This window comes from Sturnus vulgaris, unplaced genomic scaffold, assembly GCF_052056855.1.
Source record: "Sturnus vulgaris isolate bStuVul1 unplaced genomic scaffold, bStuVul1.hap1 Scaffold_248, whole genome shotgun sequence".
Taxonomy (NCBI): domain Eukaryota; kingdom Metazoa; phylum Chordata; class Aves; order Passeriformes; family Sturnidae; genus Sturnus; species Sturnus vulgaris.
Window position 1 is genome coordinate 28,933 of NW_028276333.1, and position 12,132 is coordinate 41,064.

At 49.0% G+C, this 12,132-nt stretch overlaps 1 long non-coding RNA gene across 1 annotated transcript; it reads right to left on the reverse strand.

The window, feature by feature from the left end:
* Nucleotides 1–2,655: 2,655 nt before the first annotated feature.
* On the reverse strand, nucleotides 2,656–5,317 carry LOC148217801 (uncharacterized). Its single transcript, XR_015800734.1, has 2 exons — nucleotides 4,737–5,317; nucleotides 2,656–4,110 (listed from the first exon to the last, which is right to left on the reverse strand). It is a non-coding gene; the product is annotated as an uncharacterized LOC148217801 (long non-coding RNA).
* Nucleotides 5,318–12,132: the final 6,815 nt, after the last annotated feature.

Below are 12,132 nucleotides of genomic sequence, written 5' to 3' on the forward strand. Positions count from 1 at the left end.
GCGATCGATTGGTAATGCCTGCCGATCGATTAGATCGGCGCTCGATTGCTAATGCCTGCCGATCGATTAGATCGGCGATCGATTGCTAATGCCTGCCGATCGATTAGATCGGCGATCGATTGATCGCGCCTGCCGATCGATTATATCGGCGATCGATTGATCGCGCCTGCCGATCGATTAGATCGGCGCTCGATTGCTAATGCCTGCCGATCGATTAGATCGGCGATCGATTGCTAATGCCTGCCGATCGATTAGATCGGCGATCGATTGCTAATGCCTGCCGATCGATTAGATCGGCGATCGATTGATGGCGCCTGCCGATCGATTAGATCGGCGATCGATTGCTAATGCCTGCCGATCGATTATATCGGCGATCGATTGATCGCGCCTGCCGATCGATTAGATCGGCGTTCGATTGCTAATGCCTGCCGATCGATTAGATCGGCGATCGATTGATCGCGCCTGCCGATCGATTAGATCGGCGATGGATTGCTAATGCCTGCCGATCGATTAGCTCGGCGATCGATTGATCGCGCCTGCCGATCGATTAGATCGGCGATCGCTTTCCAATGCCTGCCGATCGATTGCTAATGCACACTATTCGCACACTCCTTGCACACCCTTTGCACTCGTACAGAGGCAGGAGGTTTGTCAGTTCTGGTCGGGGTTTTTTGGGGCGTTCATTCCGGGGGATTTCCTCAAGGATTGGGACACTCCTTGATTCCATCCCTTGCCTGTCTCCCAAGCGCCACCCTGTGGGCAGAGCGCGGTACTGCGCGCCTGCCTCTCCCAAGATGGCGGCTCGGGTGTCGCTCCCCGACCTTCTAACTCTGGCTGCAAAAGGAGGGGGGCACAGCAAGGAGCCCGCTCGCTCTAGTGGGATGCCTGCGCACGACGCCGACACCGATCCCACGGGTGCGATTTTCGGCGGCGTTTCCAATCGTGCGGACATCTCCTTCAGCCCGCTTCGGCCCGGGGGAGAGGGGCGGGGCCGCCAGCGATGGTCCCGGCGCAGCCCGGGCAGGCTCGGGGCGGAGCCGGGGCTTGGCGAGGCGGGGCACGGAGGTCCCGGGGACGGGACCGGGCGGGGCCGGGGCGGTGCTTTAGGGGCGGTCCCCAGTGGTCCCGGGCGGCACCGGGGGCGGGGCCGGGTGATCCCGGAGCGGTACCGAGCTGTGCTGGGGACGGTGCTGCAGGGGCGGTGCCGGGCCCGCCTCAGGGTGATTGAATGCCCAGAAATCGCCTCCTCTGCCCCGTGCTCACACTGAGCTGCGGGCTGCAGCGTGCTGTCGGAGCTCCGCACACAGCACGGATTTGGGCTTCCCCTCCTCTCAAACCCTCTCCCCCTTCTTCCTCCTCCTCATCTTCCTCTTTGTCCTCTGTCACTGCTGAGGCTCTGGAAAGAACTGAAATTCTGCAGGGAGAGATGTCCTCTCGTGGCCCCAGGGACTGCCTCGGCACGGGCCACGAGCGCCTCCGGCCCCTGCCTTCTCCTGCTTGAAAAGATCACCTGGAGCCCGAGCTCGGGGGGGTGAAATCAGCTGAAATCCAGGTAACTCTGTCAAGTGCCCCCCAGGGACATCGGCGGGGCTGGGGGATGAGGGTTTGAAACAGCAAATTCTTTGGAATATACACCTGTCCCTGTGCCGATGCTGCTGAGCTTCCTGCCACAGTATATCCCCACTCCATGAGGCGCTGTGAGGTTATGGCAGTGGGAATTGAGCAGGGAATTCGGGGCTATGGGCATAATTCACGGGAGCTAGCAAAGCTGACAGCCAACCCCAAATCGGGGCACAGCACAGAGAACAATCTGTGTGCTGCCCTGTCAGCTCAAGCTCCTGGGCTGGGAAGTATTGGGAGTTAAATGTATGGAATTACACAAATCACAGCAACTGGCATCACCCAGAGGGACAATCCAAGGCCCAAACAATTCCTCCACAGTCCACTCTGGGAAAAACACCCTGTGCCTGCCAGGAGCTCTGACCCTGCTTTTCCTACCAGCTCCTGAGCAGTGTCAGGGCCACCACGACGCCTTTAAAATCCAGATAAACCCCAAATCCTACACAGTGAATAATCCAAAGAAAGTACTGAATTGTTGTCATTAAAAGCTCAAAACTCATTAAGAATTCTATGACAACAGTGTAATGGACTCCCAGGAACCTCATGAATGCTCTCGGTTTCATTTTTGTGTATTTTTACTCCCTCATTTGGCAGCTTGTAAAACTTATCCTGGAATTCAGAGGTCAAGCAGGATCGACTTTGGATTGACCTTCACCTCTGTTCCCACTTTGTGCAAACACAACTCGTGCCCAGGTGGGTGAACTCATCACCTCAGCTTTTCACTCCAGAGTATCCCCTCCTTATTTCCCTGTAGATGAACTCAGATCCACTCCTCACCTCCACTGGTCATCCAAGCGTCCATTCTGTTCCCCACAGGCCCTGGTGGCCCCAGGGAGCTCCCTTGGCCTTTCTCCTGCCCCTCTGCAGCCCGAGGTCGCTACACAAACAGTTCTTGTGTCCCCTCTAAATGACCCCGGGTTTTCTGCTCAATGAATGGCATGACCCGTGCCCACTGCTCATGATTCACCCAACCAAAATCAAGAGCAAATGTTGCTTGGGCTTTAAGAACTTGAAATAACTCTGAAGCAAAAGAAATCACCTTTTTCTTCTGGTTTTTATTTTTATTTTTTCATTTAAGATGCTGGACTTGCCTCTGTGGATGTGTGCTGAGCTCTCACTGCAGGGGACTGTCAGGCCTGAATGGCTGTGAGTTCGTGTTCTTCTCAGTAGGGAATCAGAAATTATTCTTAGACCATAGAATTGTTTTCTGAAACCTTTCCCCTTTCCTCTTTGTGCCTTTGAATTTTTCAGCTGTTCCCTGTTGTCACTTCCCCTGCCTGACTTCTGTGCAGCTCCTAGCTGGGAAAAACTGGGAAAACTTAGGGGGTACAGAGGTGGAATTTTTGGCTGGATTTTTCTAACATTTCTAATTTTGCTGAACTTATTTCCCCAGTGAGAAGAGCACGAACTCACAGCCATGCAGGCCTGACAGTCACTGCGGGAAATCTGACACAGTATTAATAAGTAACCTTTCCTGAGAGCAGTCACCACCCCAGTCCTCCAGCCTTGTCAAATGTTTGCAATGAATGGACCCAAGTTCTAATCCTTAATCTAAATTTATGTCAGCTTTTGTTAGAAAGATACCGGACAGTAAATCATACAAGAGAATTTAAAAATTGCACAAAGAATAACCGGCCCAGACCAAACCCAACCGCCCCCATCAGTGCTCCACCCCAATTTTGGGAGAAACAGTGATACAGTTTATAAATACTCTCCTTCCACACTATTCAGTCCTTCACCGCACATCCCCAGAGAGGAGTCCCTCAGACCTTGCTCCCCTGAACACCAGGAGAGCTGGAGTTTCACCCAGATCCCACATTCCCATGGCAGTTAATCCCAGCAGGGAGGCAAAGAGGAACCCTGCATCCTCTGACATAGCCCACAGCACGGGCAGCACCAGGAGCCCTCCAGGCTCAGACCTCTGGTGCTGAAGCCTCTGGGCTTTGGCTGATCAAACACCACAGCTCTTGGCAAAGATGCCAGGAGAGTCGTGATTCTTCCTGTCCTGAAAGAGAGGAGGAAAAGAAAATTAAGTCGACTGCAGAAGGATTCCAGCTCTCAACTTCTGCTCTGATTCCTCACTCTGGGGTTTTATCCATGACAAGTGACACCAATTCAGAGTGCCCTTTTCCAGCATTTTTATTCCTAACTATTAAAAGGATGCTCATTTCTCTTATTGTATTCTTTGCTTAATTTTATTAGAGGCATTTTCATCCCAGACCCCACTTGTCAGTTCTTCAATCCTTTAGCACTGGACTTGGCACAAAGGGATACCCGTGGTGCTGCATCACAAGAAATCCCAAAGAGAAACCCCTTCCAAACCTGACGGAGAAAGCTTTCAAGGCACTCCAGAACACAGACAGCTTTTCCTGCCTTGTCAGGCCACACCAATTCTGTCCCATCCACCTGAACTGTGCAGGTGAGGAAAAGGCTTTCCTTGCTCCTCGGGAATCACTGTCTGAGACCACAGATGTCCATCCTGGGCAGCACCTGGAAACAACGTGGGAAAGGCAAAATGAGAGTGTTTTCTATCAGAAAATTACTACTACTAATAAAAATAACAATCAGAACTTCTGGACAAATTTAGTAACATCACTTTGATATGAGAAATACAGGCCATGCCCATCCTTGTAGCCCAGGTGAAAACAGGAAGGAGAACTAGAGGAAAAGCAGAGTCCCTTATTTGATCTCTGGACACAAACGGAGGCCTTTTCCCTGTGAAACCAAACTCACCCTTCCAGGGTTCCTGAGATCAGCTACGAGGAGGCTTTTGGCACTCCAAGAGCAGCTGGGTCACAGCTGGATGCGGCTTGGGTCTGGGAGACACCGTGCTCCTTCTGGAATTATAGCACGCAAATGCCTGCTCCTGGCCCCAGGCCCGGAGATAAAATCTGTGGGGTTTTTCCCTGTGCAACATTGTTCACCCCTCCCAGGTTCCTGAGATCTGCACAGAGGAGGCTTTGGGCACCCCAAAGGCAGCCAGGGTTACAGGTGGGGGCAGCTTGGGGCTGGGAGAAATCCTCATCCATTTGGAATTTTATCAGGCAGAAAACTGGCTGGGTGCACAGGTCTCTGGACACGACCAGTGGCCCTTTCCCCTGTGAAACAAAACTCACCCTGCCAGGCTCCTGAGACCACTTTGGAGGAGGGGTTTGACTCTCCAAGAGCAGTCGCAACGAGAGATGCTCACACAGAAGGCCATGCAGAAGAGGAAACGAGCGCACCCGCAGCCCCCCAAGGCGCGCCCCAACGCCCCAGACCCGGCACTGCCAGCTCGGGCAGTCCCATAAAGCATCCCCCGCCTCCGCAGCGGCGGGACAGGCGGGGCCCGGGGTCCCGAGGAAACCGAGCGTGCCCGGAGGCGCGGCAGGACGGCAGCGCAGCGCCGCCTGGCGGCGGAGCAGGAGAGCAGCGCCGGGCCCCATGGCAGTATCGGTACCCGTGCGCCCCCTGCTGTCCGCGGCGATGCAGCGCCCGATGCCGAGTTCCACGCCCGTGTCGCCGAGGGAGAGGGGCACCGCTGGCTGGGGCCTCCCCGCCGACACGGACAGAAGCCGAAGCAGAAGCCCCGGTGCCATTGGCGGCCCCTACCCAGCGGGCCGGGCTCCGCCGGGCCCGCGGCCCCGCGCGGTATCGGGTCGGCCCGCTCCCGTCTTCGTCGCACCCGGGCCCTGCTCCTGGCATGAAGCGCGTCACCGCCCCGCGCCGTCCCGCCCCCCCGCGCGTCATCGCGTGCGTTCGGCGGCCCGCCCCGGGGGCGGTGCCGGGGGCGCTACCCGGGGCGGTGCCGGGGCAGTGCCGGGGGCGGCACCGGGGGCGGCGCCGGGGGCGGTGCCGGGGGCGTTCCCGGTCGCCGTGCCGGGGTAGCCCGGGGAGCGGTTCCGGGAGCGGTTCGGGGGGCGGTGCCGATTGCAGTCCCGGTCACTGTCCCCAGTCCCCGTCCCCAGTCCTGGTCCCGGTCCCAGTCCCCGGTTCCGGTCCCCGATCCTGGTCCCAGTCCCAGTTCCCCGTCCCGGAACCCGATCACGGTCCTGGTCCCAGTCCCCAATCCCGGTCCCGGTCCCTCTCTCCAGTCCCCGTCCCCGATCCCGGTTCCGGTCCCTGTCCCAGGTCCCCGTCCGCGATCCCGGTCCCTGTCCCATTTCCCCATCCCGGTCCCCGATCCCAGTCCCGGTCCACGTCCCCGATCCCGATTTTTCCCCCCCTTTCACACTGATTTTTCCCCCGATTTATCAATGATTTTTTTCCCCATTTTTTCCCATTTCTCACTGATATTTTCCCCCATTTTTCAGGGATTTTTTTCCCCATTTCTCACTGATTTTTTTTCCCATTCTTCATGGAGTTTTCCCCCCGTTTTTCACTGATTTTTCCCCATTTCTCACTGACTTTTTCCCCATTTTCCCCCATTTCTCACTGATATTTTCCCCCATTTTTCATGGATTTTTTCCAGATTTATCCCCATTTCCCACTGATTTTTCCCCATTTTTCATGGATTTTTCCCCCCCGTTTCTTACTTATGTTTTTCCCCGATTTCTCATTGATTCCCCCCCCCCCCCCCCCCATTTCTCACTGATTTTTCCCCCATTTCTCACGGATGTTTTCCCCACTTTTCCCCATTTCTCACTTATTTTTTTCCCCATTCTTCAGGGATTTTTTTCCCCATTTCTCACTGATTTTTTCCCCATTTCTCAATTAACTTTTCCCCACTTTTCCCCGTTGCTCACTGATTTGTTCCCCCATTTTTCATGGATTTTTTTCCCCATTTCTCACTGATTTTTCCCCCCCATTCTTCATGATTTACAGGATACTCTATCGTTAATGGAAAGCAATTAAAGGAAGGGGGGAGGTTACCAGCCACCTGGTCAGCTCAGACAGCAGAGCTGCACACGCTTTTGAGAGCCTGTGAATTATAGCAGGACAAGACATTAAATATATTTACTGATTCTAAATATGCATATGCGGTAATACATGCATTTGGAAAACTATGGGGAAAAAAAGAGGTTTATTAAGCTGCAGAAGAAAGAAGAAAAAAATTGGTTTACAAGGGATGGCAAGCAGTGGATACCAAAAGCTCTAGCCTTACAATTGTTAAAACAACTTCATTAAAGGAGTCGTTCTGTGCCTTCTTTGGGGTGAGGAAAAAAGGCTGAGGGGGGCTCCGACGTGGTTTGGGGCACCCCAAGGTCCCTGGGAGAGGGAGCCGGGCTGCGCTGGAGGAGCAGGTGAGTCGGGCATGGGGGGGGGGTCATGGTGGGTGCCAGAACATTGAGAGGGAGGGGTGGGTGTAGAATGCATGAAAAACAGAACCTTAAAAAATAGCTAAATATAGTCTAAAAGGAATGTTTTATTGGTTTGTGTTTGGCTAGAGGTAGGGTTTTTTTATAGATACTGTAAATAGAAAAGATAAAGAATAAAAATATATAAGCAAATATAAGAAACCAATATATAAATATATTACATTACATTATATTATGTTATGAAAATAGAAATATATAAATATTCAGACTTTAAAAGGAATGTTTTATTGGTTTTTATTTGGTTAGAGGAGGGTTTTTTGAAAATAATATAGGCAAAAATATACAAATATGCAAAAATAGATACTGACATAAAATGATAACTATATATGCATATATAAATATATGTAATTATAAACATAGATAAATATATAGAAATATAAAATACATATATGTAGTATGTAATATAAATAATTTATCGATTTTAAGACGTTATATTAAATAGTATGTTATAATAGAATGTAAATAGCATATAGTATATTAATATACTAGTAAAAAATACATTAAATAGTATATAAATATAGAATACACAATAAAGACATATAAATCTACAGATATAAATATGAAAACTAAATAGAAAAATATGTTCAAATATAATTTAAAATAATCGAGTTTTTTGTTTCTATTTGGTTAGAGGCAGAGCTTTTAAAGAAATATTAAAAACTATGAACCTACAAATATATATGGATATAGATAAAATAGAAATAATATTAGTAATATAAATCTATGTATATAATGAATAATAAAATAATATTGTATATATGATAAATAGAATAGCAATTAAATTGAATATATGAAATAGGTATAGATTATGACTATAAATTAAATATTAAAAAATAGATGATTTATATATATAAAAGATTTTTTTTTTCATTTGGTCAGAGGCAGGGCATTTTTAGTTTGGGTCGGGGTTTTTTTGAGGCATTCATTGAGAGGATTTTATGACGGGTGGGGACTCTGGTGCTTGGAACTCTCTCCCTTCTCTGTCTGTGAAAATTGGGGGAAACATCCATGAGAAATGGGGGGGAAAATCTGTGAGAGACGGGGAAAAATGGGGAAAAAATCCACGAAAAATAGGGGGAAAAATCCATGAAAAATGGGGGGAAAATCAGTGAGAAATGGGGAAAAAATCAGTGAGAAATGGGGAAAAATCAGGAAAAAAATCCAGGAAAAATGCGGGAAAAAATGCTTGAAAAATGGCGGAAAAAATCAGTGAGAAATGGGAAAAATCAGTCAGAAATGGGTCGTAAATATCAGTGAGAAATGGGGAAAAAATCATTGAGAAATGGGGAAAAAATAATTGAGAAATGGGGGGAAAAATGCATGAAAAATGGGAGGAAAAATCAGAGAGGAATGTGTGCAAAAATCAGTGATAAATGGGGAGAAAATCAGTTATTAATGGGCGGGAAAATGCATGAAAAATGGGGGGAAAAATTCAGAGAGAAATGGGGGCAAATATCAGTGAGAAATGGGGGGGAAAATCGGGAAATATCCATGAAAAATGGGGGGAAAAATCAGGGAGAAATGGGGAAAAATGGGGAAAAAGCAGTGATAAATGGGGGAAAAAATCAGTGAAAAATGGGGAAAAATCAGGAAAAAAATCCAGGAAAAATGCGGGAAAAAATGCATGAAAAATTGGCGAAAAAATCAGGAGAAATGGGGAAAAATCAGTCAGAAATGGGTCGTAAATATCATTGAGAAATGGGGAAAAAATCATTGAGAAATGGGGAAAAAATCAGTGAGAAATGGAGAAAAATCGGGAAAAATCCAGGAAAATTGCGGGAAAAAATGCATGAAAAATTGGGGCAAAAATCAGAAATGGGGGGGAAATGCAGGAAAAATGGGGGGAAAATTTAGAGAGAAATGGGGCCAAAAATCAGTGAGAAATGGGGGGGAAAATGGGGAAATATCCATGAAAACTGGGGGAAACATCCATGAGAAATGGGGGGGAAAATCTGTGAGAGACGGGGAAAAACGGGGAAAAAATCCACGAAAAATAGGGGGAAAAGTGCGTGAAAAATGGGGGGAAAATCAGTGAGAAATGGGGAAAAATCAGGAAAAAATCCAGGAAAATTGCGGGAAAAAATGCTTGAAAAATTGGGGAAAAAATCCGAGAGAAATGGGGAATAAATCAGTGAGAAATGGGTCGTAAATATCATTGAGAAATGGGGAAAAAACGAGTGAGAAATGGGGAAAAAACGAGTGAGAAATGGGGAAAAATCAGTTAGAAATGGGTCGTAAATATCAGTGAGAAATGGGGAAAAAATCATTGAAAAATGGGGAAAAAATCAGGGAGAAATGGAGAAAAATCGGGAAAAATCCAGGAAAATTGCGGGAAAAAATGCATGAAAAATTGGGGCAAAAATCAGAAATGGGGGGGGAAATGCAGAAAAAATGGGGGGAAAATTTAGAGAGAAATGGGGCCAAAAATCAGTGAGAAATGGGGGGGGAAATGGGGAAATATCCATGAAAATTGGGGGAAACATCCATGAGAAATGGGGGGAAAAATCTGTGAGAGACGGGGAAAAATGGGGAAAAAAATCCACGAAAAATAGGGGGAAAAATGCGTGAAAAATGGGGGGAAAATCAGTGAGAAATGGGGAAAAAACGAGTGAGAAATGGGGAAAAATCAATGAGAAATGGGGGGTAAAAATCAGTGAGAAATGGGGAAAAATCAGGAAAAAATCCAGGAAAATCGCGGGAAAAAATGCTTGAAAAATTGGGGAAAAAATCCGAGAGAAATGGGGAATAAATCAGTGAGAAATGGGGGGAAAAATGCATGAAAAATGGGGGAAAAAATCATTGAGAAATGGGGCAAAAATCAGTGATAAATGGGGAAAAAATCAGTGATTAATGGGCGGAAAAATGCATGAAAAATGTTGGAAAAAATCCGAGAGAAATGGGGGCAAAAATCAGTGAGAAATGGGGGGGAAAGTCGGGAAAAAATCCACGCAAAATGGGTGGAAAAATCCATGAAAAATGGAGGAAAAAGAATCAGTGAGAAATGGGGGGGGGGGAAATCAGTGAGAAATGGGGGAAAATGGGGGAAATCATCAGTGAGAAACGGGGAAAAAGGGGGAAAAAATCCATGAAAAATGAGGGAAATAATCAGTGAGAAACAGGGGAAAAAAATCAATGAGAAATGGAGAGAAATTGGGGACAAAATCAGCGAGAAATGGGTGAAAAATCAATGGTAAATGGGGGTAAAGTCGATGAAAAATGGGGGAATATTCAGTGAGAAATGGGGGGAAAAAAATCAGTGAGTAATGGGGGAAAAATGGGGAAAAAATCCATGAGAAATGGGGGAAAATTGGGGACAAAATCAGCGAGAAATGGGTGAAAAATCAATGGTAAATGGGGGTAAAGTCGATGAAAAATGGGGGAATATTCAGTGAGAAATGGGGGGAAAAAAATCAGTGAGTAATGGGGGAAAAATGGGGAAAGAATCCATGAAAAATGGGTGGAAAAAATCAGTTAGAAATGGGGGAAAAATCAGTGAGAAATGGGGGGGAAAATCAGTGAGAAATGGGGGAAAAAAATCGGTGAGAAATGGGGAAAAAATATTTGAAAAATTGGGAAAAAAAATCATTGAGAAATGGGGGAAAAAAATTAGTGAGAAATGGGGAAAATTTGGGAAAAAATCCAAGAAAATTGCGGGGGAAAAAATCAGTGAGAAATGGGGGGAAAATGCATGAAAAATGGGGGGAAATATCAGAGAGAAATGGGGAAAAAATCAATAAAAAATGGCGGGAAAAATCAGATCGGTGATCGATAGCTAATGCATGCCTATGGATTAGATCGGCGATCGATTGATCGCGACTACCGATCGATTATATCGGCGATCGATTGCTAATGCCTGCCGATCGATTAGATTGGCGATCGATTGATCGCGCCTGCCGATCGATTAGATCGGCGATCGATTGATCGCGCCTGCCGATCGATTAGATCAGCGATCGATTGCTAATGCCTGCCGATCGATTAGATCGGCGATCAATCGATCGCGCCTGCCGATCGATTAGATCGGCCATCGATTGATCGCGCCTGCCGATCGATTAGATCGGCGATCGATTGCTAATGCCTGCCGATCGATTATATCAGCGATCGATTGCTAATGCCTGCCGATCGATTTCTAATGCACACTATTTGCACACTCCTTGCACACCCTTTGCACTCATACAGAGGCAGGAGGTTTCTCAGTTCTGGTCGGGGTTTCTTGGGGCGTTCATTCCGGGGGATTTCCTCAAGGATTGGGACACTCCTTGATTCCATCCCTTGCCTGTCTCCCAAGCGCCACCCTGTGGGCAGAGCGCGGTACTGCGCGCCTGCCTCTCCCAAGATGGCGGCTCGGGTGTCGCTCCCCGACCTTCTAACTCTGGCTGCAAAAGGAGGGGGGCACAGCAAGGAGCCCGCTCGCTCTAGTGGGATGCCTGCGCACGACGCCGACACCGATCCCACGGGTGCGGTTTTCGGCGGCGTTTCCAATCGTGCGGACATCTCCTTCAGCCCGCTTCGGCCCGGGGGAGAGGGGCGGGGCCGCCAGCGATGGTCCCGGCGCAGCCCGGGCAGGCTCGGGGCGGAGCCGGGGCTTGGCGAGGCGGGGCACGGAGGTCCCGGGGACGGGACCGGGCGGGGCCGGGGCGGTGCTTTAGGGGCGGTCCCCAGTGGTCCCAGGCGGCACCGGGGGCGGGGCCGGGTGATCCCGGAGCGGTACCGAGCTGTGCTGGGGACGGTGCTGCAGGGGCGGTGCCGGGCCCGCCTCAGGGTGATTGAATGCCCAGAAATCGCCTTCTCTGCCCCGTGCTCACAGTGAGCTGCGGGCTGCAGCGTGCTGTCGGAGCTCCGCACACAGCACGGATTTGGGCTTCCCCTCCTCTCAAACCCTCTCCCCCTTCTTCCTCCTCCTCATCTTCCTCTTTTTCCTCTCCCTCCGCCTCGCCCCCCTCCCCGGGCCCCTGACTCCCCCCGGGATCCCCTCCTCCGGAGGCGGCCCTTCCGAACCGACCCCCCCTCCAAGCCCCGGAGCCCGAGACCATTAAGGTAAGCTTTTGAATTGAAATATCAGGATATTCACTCTATCCCACTGGCCTGAAATTTCAGGATTGTACGATTTTTTCTTGAAGCAGTTACCTTTGCTGCAGGATTGTGTGGTCAACAGTCTCCTTTCCTGTGACTCTTGTTGAAATTTGCTGTCAGATAACCGGCTAGTAACGAAATATTT